The sequence below is a fragment of the Chrysemys picta genome, chromosome 3, assembly GCF_011386835.1.
Source record: "Chrysemys picta bellii isolate R12L10 chromosome 3, ASM1138683v2, whole genome shotgun sequence".
NCBI classification, from domain to species: domain Eukaryota; kingdom Metazoa; phylum Chordata; order Testudines; family Emydidae; genus Chrysemys; species Chrysemys picta.
In genome coordinates, this window is record NC_088793.1 from 123819738 (window position 1) to 123836170 (window position 16433).

At 46.5% G+C, this 16433-nt stretch overlaps 1 long non-coding RNA gene across 1 annotated transcript in view; it reads right to left on the reverse strand.

The window, feature by feature from the left end:
- The window catches only part of LOC135982396 (uncharacterized), a 76036-nt gene extending 64021 nt beyond the window's left edge, over nt 1-12015 (reverse strand). Inside the window, exon 1 of the long non-coding RNA XR_010599738.1 lies at nt 11936-12015. This is a non-coding gene — a long non-coding RNA (uncharacterized LOC135982396). The remainder of the gene's footprint in view (nt 1-11935) is intronic.
- Between the last annotated feature and the right edge of the window lie 4418 nt (nt 12016-16433).

Here is a 16433-nt window from a genome sequence, read left to right on the forward strand (position 1 = left end):
GATAGGGGAGCATTTTCGGCAGCAGTGGTCATGACTGAGCAGGCCTTTGTAGGAACTCCTCTGCTCACCCCATATGGGGAAGGGGATAGAAAAGGTTCCCCAAACATAGGCTATCCCACCATACCTGATTGGATAACCGTGTCCAGAGGGATCACTCCCAATGCTGTCGAAAACCAAAAATGTTCCTTGCAACTTGCAACGTCTGTACCCTATTAGACTAATCAAAAAATGAAAGACCTAAATGCAGAACAGCAGTTGTTGCCCAAGAACTTCTGAGGTGCAACATCAACATCGCTGTTCTGAGCAAAACAAGATGTCCAGATGAAAAACCACCAAGCGACAGGTGAATACAAGGTGTTGGCTTTGCAATCAAGAACCTTCTAGTCAATTGCCGAACTGAGCTCCCTGTTGGCCTCAATGAGTGCCTTATGACCCTCTGCATCCAACTGGTCAATAAGTCATTTGCCACCATCATCAGTGAATATGTGCCAATACTTGACGCTGAAGAAGAAAAGAAAGAATCCTTCTACACTGACCTTGATAAAATTTTGTCATCCATTCCAAAAACAGATAAGATAATCCTCTTAGGGGACTTTAACACAAGAGTTGGCCAAGATTCTAACATATGGAGTAGCACCACTGGGAAGGAAGCAGTGGGCAAGACCAATTGCAATGGCATCCTTCTACTTAACAAATGTGCATAGCATGACCTCGTGATCACAAATCTTCAGACAAAGCAACAAGTACAAAACAACTTGGCAACACCCCCGCTCAAAACAGTGGCATCTCCTCGACTATGTCATTGTAAGAACACAGGATCTAAGAGATGTCCAAATCACCTGTGTCATCAGAGAAGCTGATAATTGCTGGACTGACCACCACCTGGTCAGGGGCGTAGCCAGGTGGAGGGAACAGGGGAGTGAGGGAAAAAAAAAAAAAAGGCGCCGCCAGTTGCGGCGCTTTTACTGATGGGGCGGCGCTCCGGATCTTCAGCGATACTTCAGCAGCAGGACCTTCATTCGCTCCGCAGGTCTTCGGCAGCATTTCGGCTACGAAGCTTCAGTGCCTCCAAAGATACCTGGAGCTAGTGAAGGGCCCGCCGCCGAAGTACCGCCGAAGACCTGGAGCACCGCCCCGTCAGTAAAAGCGCTACAGCGGGTGGCGCCTTTCCCCCACCCACTCCCACCACTTGTGCTCGGTGGGGGAATGGCCACTGACCCACTCCCCCCGAGTTATGCTACTGCACCTGGTGAGATCTGTCATGTCCATCAGGATTGCACCAAAACATAGAAAGCAATCCAGATCACACATACAGAAATACAACATCCAAAGACTTCAATCCTCAGTGCACCAAGAGAACTTCCAAACACTCCTCAGTGAAAAACTGACCATATGCACACCTGGAAATGACAACACAAGTGTCACTGAAGCCTGGGAAGCCCTATAACAGAACATCCATGAGACGTGCGAGCAATGCATCGGCCTTGCTACCCACTGCCATCAGGACTGGTTTGACAACAACAACATTGAGATTACAGCCCTTTTGGAGCAGAAGAGAAAAAGCTTTCTGCCACTGGCAAAACCAACCACTATCCAGTCAGAAACAGAGCTCTTTCCATCAGCTCAAAGCTGAAGTTCAAAGGAGGATCTGAGAGGTCAAAAAACAAAAGGCGGGAGGACAAAGCAAAAGAAATCCAAACATTCGCTGACAGACATGAAATGCAGAGCTTCCATTGTGAGATAAAGACCCTGTATGGACCAAGGTCATGTGGCCTCACACCTCATATCTGAGGATGGTAGCACCCTTCTTAAAGATAATGAATCCATCAAAGAGCTCTGGAAGGAACACTACCAAAAGCTTCTAAATTGAAAATCGACTGTGACTGACAACACCAATGACTCCTTCCCTCAGCACGCAATCTGGGGAACTTTTGCCAACCTGACACCTGTGGAGGTCTGCAAAGCAATTAAACAAATTAAGAATAATAAAGTACCAGGTCCTGATGGCATACCAGCTGAAGTACTGAAAGTGAGGTGAGAAACTGACTCACAAGCTTCACTTGCTGCTCCTCAAAATCTGGTGCACTGAAGAAATCCCTGCCGATTTACGTAATGCTAACATCATCATCATTTTCAGAAAGGGAGACAGGGCTGACTGTGGCAACTATCGAGGCATTGCCCTCCTCTCCATCATGGGGAAGATTCTTGCTAGATTCTAGCAAGAATCTTCCCCAATCTCCTGCTCCCTCTTGCAGGGAAAGTACTTCCAGAGTCCCCACACAGCTTCAGACCATCATGAGGCACCAGCGACATGATTTTTGCAGCCAGGCAGATCCAGGAAAAATGTCAAGAACACCACCAGGAGCTGTATATGGCCCTTATCGATCTGACTAAAGCCTTTGACGGTGTCAACCATGAGGCTCTGTGGAAAATCATGTCAAAGTTTGGCTGCCCAAGCAAGTTTATCACCATTGTAAGACTCCTCCACGACCAGATGACTGTCTCCAGCCTATGCAGTGGCTCTACCTCTGAGCCCTTTGTCATCCGAACTGGTGTAAAACAAGGTTGTGTACTGGCACCCACCCTTTTCTCCATTTTCTTAGCAGCTATGAAAACACTAACCCAAGACCATCTACCACAGGACACTGACATCCAATATTGGACTGACGGCAACCTCTTCAACCTTTCTCGTCTCCGTGCCAGAATCAGAGCTGGCTCCAGGCACCAGCATAGCAAGCTGGTGCTTGGGGTGGCACATGGAAGGGGGCGGCATGTCCGGCTCTTCGGCGGCAATTTGGCGGGGGGTCCCTCACTACCTCTCAGAGGGAAGGACCTGCCGCCAAATTGCCACAGAAGAATGAAACAGCGGCGGTAGAGCTGCCGCCGATCGCGATCACGGCTTTTGGGGGGGAGGGGCTGCTTGGGGCGGCAAAAACCCTGAAGCCGGCCCTGGCCAGAACTAAAGTAATATCAGCAACAATAACCAACTCCAGTGTGCAGATCATTGTTCTGTAGTTGCACACTCCAAGGAGGGTCTACAAACAGGTTCTCTGAAGCTTACAAAAGCATAGGGCTAACTCTAAACATCGTCAAAACAAAAGTTCTCCACCAGCCAGTCCACAGTCAATTATCAGACCCAGCAAGGAAGATCTATATTTACAAAAGAAGAACTGGAAAATATAGAATACTTTACCTATCTTGGCAGCCATCTCTCACAGAGGGCAGACATAGATGTCGAGATTCAGCACAGAATCCACTGTGCCAGCCTTGCCTTTGGCAAACTGTCTCGCCAGATGTTCAACAATCTCAACACCAGAACACATACTAAGCATTTAGTTTATAAAGCAGTGGTAATCCCAACTCTCCTCTATGGCTGTGAGACTTGGGTGACCTACAGAAAACACCAGAAAAACCTGGAATGCTAGCAACAGCACTTTCTTCGGAAGATCCTCAACACAGAGTGGGAGGATCATCACACTAATGTCAGTAACATCTTCAGTGTTATGGCCCAGATTATTCAGCACCAGCTGAGGTGGAGTGGGCACATGCCTGACATATACTTACCAAAACAACAGCTGTATGCCCAAAAGAGAAAGGAAACAGGGAGGCCAAAAGAAAGGCTTTAAGGACACCCTCAAGATAAACATCAAAAGATGTGGCATTTACACCACACAGTGGGAGACAGCAGCCCAAGATAGGGATAACTGGGGAAGATTTGTCAGAGAGGGAACATCCACTTTTGAGGAAAATTGTCTTGCCCCTGTCGCAGAAAAAACCCAGAAAAGAAAGGAAAGACAACTATCATGCAACAATTGTGGCCCAGTCCTTTCTTCCAACAACACCTGCAATGTCTGCCAACGAGCCTCTGGCTCAAGGGTCGGACTGCTCAGTCACCAAAGTACGCATGAAAAATAAAACCTGTGAAAGAGATCACCCTTTACCTCGAGGGATCGCTGATGATGAATTAGTTCTACCATTACACAGTGGAGAGGGGGGAGGATCAAATAGTGTCTAGGACCCTTCAGCAGAGCCCACACCACCAGGCACAAATACCTCTCCCAATCCTCTGATCTCTACTAGGCTTTGACACCCCTACCTACCAAGCACAGTTCAGTTGAGGGTGAACAGTTCTGCCGCCCTTGATTGACACAACAAAAATAACAATCCTTTATTACCCTTGCACCCAATAACAAAGTGATTTGCAATCCAACACTCTCCAAAAGTGATCATTTAGGCAAAGCAGCTCCATTTGCTGCTCACCTAGGCAGAGTGGGTGTGTCCATGCAAACAAGGTTGGCTCCTGAAGTCGTCCTCCCCAGCTTATCACTTGATGTCAGGGGAGAGCGCATTCAGACCCTGCTTACATCTCTATCTAGCAGAAAGTGACTGTATACAAAACAACTTTAGAAATAGATGTGGGTAAGCAAAGAGAAAGACAGTGACAAGCTGAATCGTGTTCTAGACCTGTCTGTTACATAAGGGCCAGTTCTGAGGAAAACAAATTTGTGAAAAACAGAGGTTCTGAACAAACACAAGTAGCAAAAGAGGAGAAATAAACTGGAAGCAGATTTTTTTCAAATAGATATTTGGAGCTCAATGTCTTGCTCACTTGATTATTCTTAGCTTAAACTACCTACAGCAATGCTTTGAATTACCAGTTTTGCCCCATTAGGTAATTAATGTTGCAGTTATGTACAAGTTTCTCCTGTATCATTGCATTCACTTTATCTCCTATGGTCATCATTTCAGCTTCTACTGCATGAAAGTACTTTTTGTATGTTTAATTGGGGATACTTCTTCTCTGACTTGTTCCATCTGTGCAGTGTGTATGTTATTACCTTCTTTATTTCTGGGGAATGGTGTTAGATCCAGTGCCTCAGCAAGGCCTTTTAAACTCAATTCTTCGATATGCAAAGACAGCAAGCTCACCCATATGGTGGCAAAGGCCTTTGCTGTTTTGATTTTAGGCAGATTACATGTATCAAACATGTCACATAACCTCTCTCCCCCTCAGCTTACCTATCCATTAAATGGTTACAACAACATTTTGGGCTAGATGATGTCATTTACACATAGGCTTGCATTGGGGCAATGTAGAGATGAGCTATCCCAGGAAGAACTCTGGGTAGGAATGTACCTCAAAAGACAAATTTTCTTTCAGAGAGTCCTGTCACATAGAGGAAATGTGCTTGCTGCACCAGTTCTGGGATAATGCAAAGTGCTCCTCTCCCTGCATTGCCAGCTGTGCTGGCCACTGCAGATGTGCTTGCCTCATCTGGGGTGATTTACACTCCCAGGAGTAACAGCAGGAAAGAGTCTTTAGTGGCTGGCTTGGCCTTTGCATATGGGGACAAGGTCATAGTAGGAGAAGGAAGGCTCCTGAGGCCCTTTCTTCCTCCTTCACCTACACAAGGAGTGAGGACAACCTAACCCTTTACATGGGGCTTGTAAAGTGCTTTGAGATCTTGGGATGAAACTCAAAATACTAGTACAACAAATAGATTAAATGACCTTAAAATAGCCTGGTGGTAGTAAAGAGTTCTATACATCCCCTTGCATGCTGCTATTGCATGACCCCCTCCTCAAGTTGATATTATTTTATATAATGGTAGCATCCAGAGGCCCCACTCAGGATCACAAATCCATTGTGCTGGGCTCTGTGCAGACTTCTCCTTCAATGAGCTTTCTGTACATGAAAGGACAGACCTCTTGTATGATCGTCCTCTGCTCAGAAGCGAGAAAAAAAAAATGTTTCCACAAGCAAAAGTTAAGAAATGGCAGGAAATAGCAATGGCCTAGCTACTAGAAGAAGAAAAATATGCTACCCAGCCAAAGCGTTCAAGAAATTTAAAAGTACAGAGAAAGAAAAGAGATAATAATCAGTCTGCTAGAAATGAGATGTATTAACAATTGCAGGGAAATATTTAATAAGATCCACTAAAAAGAAAATCTAATAGAGAAATTCAAACTATCTAAACGGAGAATCTTACAGGAAGAAAATTCCTCTTGCATGTGATTGCTGAATCTCTATGTGACGTCAGTAAAGCCTTGTCTGATATTAGAGATAAATATGGACAGGAGATAACATAACCAAAACCAGTAGCAATCTGTCTCTGCTCAGTCTTCCACTAATGCAGTTAGGACTTTTGTGATTAACTGGTATGACTAATGATTTTATAGCTGTTCCTGTCTGCAGAAGACCCAACTGCAATGAAATTGCCTTCTTCCTCTCGAGAGGCACAAAATTTAACTTGCATCCATCAAAGATGCTGCCTGCAGAGAGGCCAGAAACAGTGAGCCATATTAGCACTGGAAAAAAAAATGCAATGAACAATTTGTGCTTCACGTAATTTAAATCCATTTGTAATTATTACACCCACAGTAGCTTGAAAGTGCCATTTGTTAATTTATTTTATGTTCTTTAAAAAAATTGGAAACATTTTTCATAGTTAAAAAAATTGTTTGATTTACTGCTGTAAGCCCCTTGGAAGCCTGAAATGGAAGTCTGCTCCCTTATCAGACTGGAGACAGTTTCTAATCTCATTTACCCCAGTGTAAAATCAAGAGTAACTCCATCAACCTTAAAGGAATTACAACAGATTTACATCACTGTATCAGAATCTGTCCATCTCCCTCTACAGCATGTGTGTATACCCATTTGTGGGGTTGATCATGGGTTCTCAGAGGCTGATACTTACAGTACATCGATACTGCAACCAGCAGTGCGATTGCGGCATGTGTAGGCATACCTGAGCTAGTTTGGATTGAACTAGCTCACTAAAAATAGCAACATAGTCACGGCATCCTGGTTTAGCTGCCTGAATACAATCCTGCCTGAGACCCTGCGTACTGGGGTGGCTAGCCCAAGCTGCCATGACTACACAGTTATTTTTAGCAAGCTGGTTCAATCAAAGCTAGCATGGGTATGTCCACACATACTTCAGTCACACCTCCTGATTGCTGTACAGACATACCCTAAGGCTCAGACTCTGTCACCCTTATTCATATTGAGTAGCACCATGCTTTGAACATTCCCATTTCAATCAAAAATGCTACTTATAAGCTCTTTGGGTTGAAGACTACTGTTATATATTTGTACAACACCTAGCATGATGGGGTTGAGGCCTGGTTGAGGTTTCTAGGGACTACCACGATATAAATGTTAAATAGTAATGACTGCAGAAGAAGGTGCTATGTAAGGTGAATTAAAAGGGTAGAATCTGGCCCTGTACAATGAAAACATTGAGGCCTTTTGTGCGTGTGTGGAGATGGGGCGTTTGCAGAATCTCAGAGTTTAAAGAAAAAACAAAATAGGTCAAATTTTACGCCACCAGCTTTGACAGAATCCCTTTAAAAATGTTTTGGTCAAGTAGCCTCATTTTCTATTTATAGCATAAATTGAAGATTTTCTCACACAAGAAAAATCTTCCAAATACAACAGTTCTTCTTGATCTGTAATACCATCTTTCAGTCTCTCCAGCTACAGATTATTCACATTTCTGAGCAAGGCTCAGAAGAATACTGCATAATAATACCACAATATGCCAGAAATATTATACATCTCTTAGAAAGGTTGCATAATAATGGGCCACCAGATTTTTCAAAGCAACCTAAAGCTCATTTTTAAGATGCTAAATGTTTCTTCCGTTACTGTTCTGAGATTTTGTGTTTCATTATAAATGTAACTGTGAGGGAGAATTGGGATTGGAAATGGGCATCATTTGCCAGTGTTTTGACAGCTAACCTTTGTCAACCGCTGGAAAAAAAAAACCCACCACCACACCTTAAAACTAGAACTATTGTAATTGTGTATTTATCAAAAATGAAAAAATAACTGCATCTCTGACAGCCATCCACCTTCAACATTAGTCACCCTCAAAGAGATGTGCAATATCAGTCTGTCTTAAAATAAATGAGAGACTCCTAGGCGCTTTGTGACTATATCATAAATCTATCCCAAGCAGCTCACACACACCATCTTTGGTGCATCTTTGTATGGTAGCAGACAGTTACAGTAAGCAGGGATGCGTGCAGGGCAGTGGTTTGCCTCCAGGAATATGATGAAGTCATAACACTCAGGCAGATTTTAAACAACAGGTGCCAACATTGCAACTTCTGAGAGCTGGCACTTTTGCTAGCAGTCTTGCTAAGGAATGAATGGGTGTGGACACTGACCTACCCTCTCTCTCTTATAGGGTGATACCTGCAGGTTAAGGTAGAAGTGCATTGGAAGAACCATGCAAAGAAGCTCTCACTGCTGCTACCTAGCATTTTAGGGCTCGACCCTGCAACGTGCTGAATATCCTCACATCCCATTGAAGTCAGGTAACTGTGGGACTGAGTGCATGGTGGCTCCACATGGGAGTGGCTCTGCTGGCTGCCTGGAGAATAAATGGTTCTTTGGCCTTGCCTCTCTGGTGAGTCTAGGTCAGGCAGTGGTACCAGCCCTGAGCAGCCCTATGCTCAGGGAAGCACTGCCATTTTGACCATCCTCTGTGAGGCTGTTCAAGCAGAAGCAAGCACCTGCTCTCCTGTACCCAGCTTCATCACACTCTGGTCCTACCTGGCCAAAAAGGACAATAGAATTCAAAGTGTTTACAGGAAATTGTAAAGCATAATTGCTCAGTTACTAAGTTGTGTATTTCAATTCAGTCATTTGGTAAGTACGGTTTTGTTTCTGGAGAAGGAGGGAAGGGAAGAGGAAGAACCTTCATTTAAACCCTCAGTTAATAACCAAATTTCTAACTTTTTAAAAAAAAGTTATAGAATTACTCAATAGGATTTAAAAATATTCTTCTGCATTTCCAGTGTTATTCCTAGGCCATCAGTATAATCCTGTGCAATGTGGTTTGCTGGTCCCTTGCTGTTTCATACAAGTTGTATGGAATATATAGCAATTAGTTACCCCAATACTTTCATCTGGTTTCTAGCCTGCATTATTAGGTGATTCCTTTTCTGCATTTGCATTATAAAGTCTGTCAAACTCCAAATGTCTTTACACAAAAAATAACTGAACTATGAAGCCAGACACCAATGTTGAAATGTTTGACACCATTTCTGTGTGCTTGTGAGGAAGAGAAGAAAATGTTCTTTCAGATCTGCCTGAGCAGTTTTGGGAGAGAACATACTTGTAGCTGCAGTTTGGCAAATACATGCATAGCATAGATGCCCATGGGTGAGTTGTCAGAAGCAGGGATAGAACCTGGGACCTCTGGATATTAATACATGAGATCCTACCATCTGAGCTAAAAGACCTTGTTCTCTTAGCCCAGAGTTGCTACGTCTATACTAGGAGCTAGAGGTGTGATTTCTCTGCTTATGTAAAAATACTTGCGCTAGCTATCATGGAACTAGCAGGAGTATAAATAGCACTGTTACTAGGGTAACATTACTAGCAGCAGCAAAGGCATGGATGGGCTGTGCAGAGTACAAACCTGCCTGAAACCAGTAGGTGTATACTTAACCAGCACAGCTATGCCACCCTTACCTGTACTACTGCAGCTACATTGCTATTTATACTATAAGAGCTAGTAAGAGTATGTGTACATTAGCAGGGGAATCATACCTCCAACTTTTAGTGTAGACAAAGCCTAAGATAAGAAAATAACTAGTAGTAAACAAGAAAGGTATATCATGTAGTTTCTGAATGTTATGTACTTATGCAAAGTTGTATATCTATGAATTGTATTCATGTTAAACTTTTCCCAGAATTCTTTTTACTTATCCTAAGTTGTTCAACCAAGGGAAATATGAAGTGATGTAACTTCAGTGCTAGGTAGAGAATACATACCAAAACCCCCAGGATAAAATGGATGTTGCTGATGATGCTTTACTAACACACACTCTGTACAAAGTACAGCTAGCACAGATGTCTCTAAGCTTTGCTGACTTCTGAAATCTTCTTCATTTGCTACTTCCTTATTTGGGATCAGTGACTTTTATAGCTTTCTTCCAAAACTCATGATCGTACACCTGGCTGTCATGCAGATTGGTCTTTTTAAGGTCCGTTGATATCTGGACAACATACCAAATCTTTGGACTCCTCCTTAGTCATCTTCTGTCCATGACCATTGCAAAGGCCATCCTACTCCTATAACTGATGGGTCTCTGATGGAGTTGTTCAGACCATCCTAGCCTCCCACAACTGGTCTTCAATTGAGGCAATCCACATTACACCCTCTCACAATCTCATTTTGTTTCCTATCATGGAGTGTCCAACCATTTGACCGTCTCAACATCTTCATTTATGTAGTGCAGAGAATACGGATTTCTAGTCTTGTGGCTGACCAGGACTCTATTCTGTAGATTAGGATGGGTCAAATTACAGTTTTATACACTCTGCCTTTTAACTTTATTGGTATCTTTTTATCACAGAACTAGGATCAGCTTCCAACACTTGCACCAAGCAGCTTTGATAAGAGGCTAGACATCACTCAGGAGGGCACCACTTATTTAAATTCTCTCATTCTTCTAAGCTCTCTGCCTTCAGTATCCTTTATGGTGGGTTGTTCTCTATTAGCTATCAAAGCCTCAGTCTTACCAATGTTTACTCTAAATCCTGCCTAAACAAAACTGTGTTTGCCACTGTTCAATCTTCCACACATATCACTAAGTCATCAGCAACAATATGCTCCAGTGTGACTCCCTTCATACATTTCCACTTGTCACATCCATGACAACTGCAAACAAAAAAGGGCTCAGTGCTGACTTCTGAAATGCTATGTTCAAAACAAGATAAGCAACAAGAACGAACTGGTGTATAAATCTTGGATAGTATGAGTAGAGTTGACCTGGCACTTTGGGACAAACTGAAATATCTCAGTGCTGCAAACTGTTCTCCAGATTGGTTGGTAATGTATTGGCCTTTCTGTATTGTGCTAATCTACCTTTGATTAAACTGATTGAGCCTGGGTTATGTGACATTGTATCAATAAAATAATTCAACCCTAAAACATTTGCCATATTACACAGAGTAAGGCCAGTAGGAAATTTTGCTCAGATTTATCAGGATGACAAACTATAGTAACATGACTGCAGGTGTCATCACTTTTTTCTTTTATTCCTTATTTAAATAACCTTATTACTTTTCTCTCTCCTTCTCATCAATTTTCTCCCTCCTGCTTGACTGCCCTCTGTTCTGTCTTCCCAACTGATAGCAGATCTCTTCATTTTAGAGGAAGCACTCTGCCAAAGGCAAACTATTTCAATAGGGGATATTTAGCGAGAAAACTATGGACTCAGTTATGCCCTTGTCTTAGTCAGCCAAACCAAGGTGATAGAATTCACAAAGCACCCTCCCACACACTTGGCAAAGCAAAATCCATCTGGATTTTGGATCAACCACACAGTTCAGACCCTACTCTCCAGATACTCCTACCAACAAGCAAATAGTCAAGGAGGGAGCAGAGCTTAGGATCTGCACTATCCCCACTGTTCTCCTGTAGTCTGGTGGGCCAGTCCACCAAGTTGGGGACAAAACATTCAGTCACACCCAACTCTGTTTTAGCTTTCAGCACAGACTTTTTTTATTCTTTTGCCACATAAATGCAAAAAATAAAAATAAAAATTAAGAAAGAAGAGTAACAAAAGTGATAGCCCTAACCTGGACTATACTGCAGGGTTGTAGTAGCTCCAGGGTCCTGGCCCTCTCTTAGTCTCAGGGGGTTGGGGGTGATGGTCCTCACTCAGGGGGTGGTCAGAAAGTTTGGCCTAGTGGCCAGGGCTACAACCGGGGACCAGCAGGTGGGTTGTAGGTAGATGAGCCCAGCCCCACCTATTCCACCAGGCCCTTTGGGTCTAACAGCAACCTGGCAACCCAGGCTGCTTAAGGCTGCCCTCTCTGGGTCACTTCCTATCTTGCCCCCTTCCCAGCCAGCTCAGTCCAAGGCTTTCCCCTGCTGTATTAGTTCAAACCTAGAAAATTAAAAGGGATTACCAATGTTCAACCCTTTGGGAGCAGTTATCTTAGACATTTCAGCCTTCTCATTGCATTGTTGCAGGTCTGCTACCAAGTGAGCTGTTTCCCTGTCTTTTAATTCCTCCACCAGATGAAACATTTGGGGCAGGTGTGGCAGGGTGGGGCTAGCTGGACCCAAAGTATGTCCTTAACCCCTTGTGGCCCAGTGTGAGGTTTGTACAGCCCATCCCAGGAAGCTACCTGCCACATTACAGCATGCTCTTACTGCTGCTCAGGGAAGCGTTTGTCTCTCCTGTCTCTTTCTCACACACGTGAGTCCTCACTTATATCTTCTAGCTGGGGATCAAAGCCAATCATTATCTGCTGCTTAGCTGGATCAGGGTGTTCCCAACACTTGCCTGCTGGGCTTGTTCTTAGGTCAGGGCTTGCTGCTCCCTGGCTCTGCAGTGGGGCCGCCCAGAGGATTTAGGGGGCCTGGGGCAAAGCAATTTTGGGGGCCCCTTCCATAAAAAAAAGTTGCAATACTATAGAATGCTATATTCTCGTGGGGGTCCCTAAGAGGCCCGGGGCCTGGGGCAAATTACCCCACTTGCCCCCCCCCGGGCAGCCCTGCTCTGCAGGCCCTTAAAGGTGCACACTGTTCTACTACACCCCCACTCATTGGTGAGAGTAGCTGGCCAGACACAGCAACGAAGTACTCTTCAAAACCCAAGGAGCTCAGTGTATTTAGCTAAACAAAGTATCAGGGGGTAGCCGTGTTTGTCTGTATCCACAAAAACAACAAGGAGTCCGGTGGCACCTTAAAGACTAACAGATGTATTGGGGCATAAGCTTTCGTGGGTAAAAAAACCTCACTTCTTTCATCTGAAGAAGTGAGGGTTTTTTAACCCACAAAAGCTTATGCCCCAATACATCTGTTAGTCTTTAAGGTGCCACCGGACTCCTTGTTGTTTTAGCTAAACAAAGAGGAAGTTAAGGGATGACTTGATTACAGATTAGAAGTACCTACATAGGGAACAAATATTTAATAATCGGCTCTTCACTTTAGCAGAGAACTGTGTCACATGATCCAGTGGCTGGAAGTTGAAGCTAGATAAATTCAGACTGGAAATAAGGTGTACATTTTTAACAGTGAGAGTAATTAATCATTGGAACTATATACTAAGGGTCGAGGTGGATTCTCCATCACTGACAATTTTTAAATCAAGTTTGGATGTTTTTCTGAAACACCTGCTCTAGGAATTATTTTGGGGAAGTTCTATGGCCTGTGTTATACAGAACGTCAGACTAGATGATCACAATGGTCCCTTCTGGCCTTGGAATTTATGAATAAGGGCTGTAGTAATTTTCTTCCCTCTGGAGCAAGAGGAGAGCATGGGAAGAATTGCAAGATGTCTCTGGAATACAGTGCCTTCTGTGCTATTCTTGGAGTGATGCAGCTTGCCCAGTGCTGTGCCTAAAGGTACAGTCTAGCCCTATGTAGTGTAGATGTAGCTGTGCTGGTCCCAGGATATTAGAGAGACAAGGTGGGTGTGGTAATATCTTTTATTGGCTTCTCTCTCGCCAACAGAAATTAGTCCAATAAAAAGATATTACCTCACCCACCTTATCACTCTAATCTAACCCTATGTAATTTAGCGGGTTCATCAGCCTTCACTTATGTTCTCTCTCCTTTTCCTCTTCTGCTCCCTTTCTTTGTCTCCATATGCTCCCTTCTTAGTCTCTCTCCTCAATACAGCTCAGCATTGGGGAGGCAGGGCAGCCTGGCACTGGCCTCTGAATATATTTAAACACTAGCAACTCAGTGAGCTGGAAAATTGTAACTCTGCAATTTTATTAAAAATAGGCGGTCACCCTACTGTTTGGAGATAGGTTCAGAGACAGCAGGATAATTAATGGACCCTCATGCAACCCAGAGGCAAAACCTGCACATTTTAATACAAATCAGTAAAATGGGATTTTTACCTCTGAGAAACAGACTTTCTGTGTCCGGTTTGCTCATTGGTACAAGAGAAGAAAGGCTAGATAACATGGGCTTTCTCTGCAAAACCTGAAGAAGCACATCATTATTTTCATTTGAAAAAAGTTACATAGCTCTTTTTCTTTCCTTTGAACTAAGATGGGGGAGGCAACTGGCACTAAGGAACTGGAAGCGCATTATAATAGCTTACCATGAGGTCCAAGAGAGGGATGGGTTAGATAACTTCCTGGCACTTCATGTGACAATGTTTCAAATCTAACAACCAGACCTCCCTGTCACCATTACTCATTTTATTTATACAGAACATCCCTGCATAAAGTGCTGCTACGGGAGTTCAGCTATATAAACAGGGGCAAAAACACCTTAAAATACACACATACAATGCCGGGGGAAAGGTTGACAAATTAAAAATAAGGGAGAGGGGCTCAGGGTATTAAATGGGGGAGGAGTAAATAACTACAATAGAAGACACTTGGGAAACAAAATGTTTTCCATATATTTTAATTGGGGTGGGTTGAGTTACATGTACAGGCACAGTGAGTTGTGTCCAAGGGACTGCTGCAAAGGTTTGGCCAGGGACAAGACAAAGGGGCAGAATTTACTGCAGCCCTTGCTCATAAAGTCACTGGTATAGCTGAAATGAAAGAGGGTCCCAGGATGAGTCCCATGGGGCAAGGAAGAAGAGGCAGACGGGCCCTAAATATGCAGATGAGGCGGGGGGAGCAAAAGTAAGAGAAATAGGACACAGTGTAAAACAAAACAATTGTTATTGAAATAGCTTTAGAACAGACCCCGAGTTTGCAGGATAGCATGCATCTTTGCTTGACTATTAATCTTTTCAAAAACACCCAAATGAAAGGTGTTTGTAGGCATAGAAATTGGGTTCTGAACATTGTGTGTTCTTGATAGGAGATATTCAGTGTGGAGAAGTCAGAAAAAGGCTTCTTACACCATTCGTTTCCTTACTCTGCTCTTCCATTTCCAATGTTCCCCATTTCACTCTCTCTCCAGCACACCAGTCACTCTGGATCTAAATGTCATGCTCTGCACTCTTGACCTTTCCCCTCCTCATTTATACAACATTAGGGTTACCATACGTCCGGATTTTCCCGGACATGTCCGGCTTTTGGGGGTTCAAATCCCCGTCCGGGGGGAAATCCCCAAAAGCCGGGCATGTCCGGGAAAATCGGGAGGGAGGGATGGAGGGCTCGGCCGGGGCCTCTTTGGCCGGGGCCGGTGCGGTGCCGGGCCGGGGTCGCGGGGCTGGGGGCATGGTGCCGGGCCGGGTGCGGGGCCGGGCGGGGAGCCGGGGGCGCGGTGCCGGGAGCCGGGCGGTGCGCCGGGCCGCGGTAGCGGGAGGGTGCGCCGGGCCGCGGGCCGGTCCGGGGTAGCGGGGGGGGGTGCGCCGGGCTGCGGGGCCGGGCGGGGAGCCGGGCCGGGGCCAGCGGGGGGGTGCGCCGGGCCGCGGGGCCGGGCGGGGAGCCGGGGGCGCGGGGCCGGGCCGGGAGCCGGGCGGTACGCCGGGCCGCGGTAGCGGGGGGGGTGCGCCGGGCCGCGGGGCCGGGCGGGGAGCCGGGCCGCGGGGCCGGGCGGGGAGCCGGGGGCGCGGGGCCGGGCGGGGAGCCGGGCCGCGGTAGCGGGGGGGGGTGCGCTGGGCCGCGGGGCCGGGCAGGGAGCCGGGCCGGGGCCAGCGGGGGGGTGCGCCGGGCCGCGGGGCCGGGCGGGGAGCCGGGGGCGCGGGGCCGGGCGGTGCGCCGGGCCGCGGTAGCGGGGGGGGTGCGCTGGGCCGCGGGGCCGGGCAGGGAGCCGGGCCGGGGCCAGCGGGGGGGTGCGCCGGGCCGCGGGGCCGGGCGGGGAGCCGGGCGGGGGCCAGCGGGGGGGTGCGCCGGGCCGCGGGGCCGGGCGGGGAGCCGGTCCGGGGTAGCAGGGGGGGTGCGCGGGGCCGCGGGCCGGTCCGGGGTAGCGGGGGGGGTGCGCGGGGCCGCGGAGCCGGTCGGGGATAGGGGGGGGTGCGCCGGGCCGCCGGGGGCCGGCAGTGCTGGGCGGGCCGGGGGTGGTCGGCCGGGGCCGGCACCCCAGGGCCCGAGCCGACCCAGGCTGGAGCCGCTGGGGGCCAGCCTGGGCCGCGCCTCCTCCCCCCACACTCTCCCTTACCTGCTTCAGGCTTCCCGCGAATTAAATGTTCGCGGGAAGCAGGGGAGGGGGCGGAGACTTTGGGGAGGGGGCGGAGTTGGGGCGGGGCCGGGGGCGGGGCCGGGGGCGGGGCTGGGGGCAGGGCCGGGGGCCCCGTGGAGTGTCCTCCATTTGGAGGCACAAAATATGGTAACCCTATACAACATGCATTGCAAACATTACTCATAACCAGTAAGAAGTTAACCAAATATATCTGTCAATAGTAATCATAAATACAGCACCATGAAATTTAAACACAACATTAGACAGCAAGTAAATATACTTTCTCACTTATATTGGGCTGAATCAGTACCAGCTCACCCTTGAAACCGGAAATGTCATTTCATTGGGATCACTGGGTTA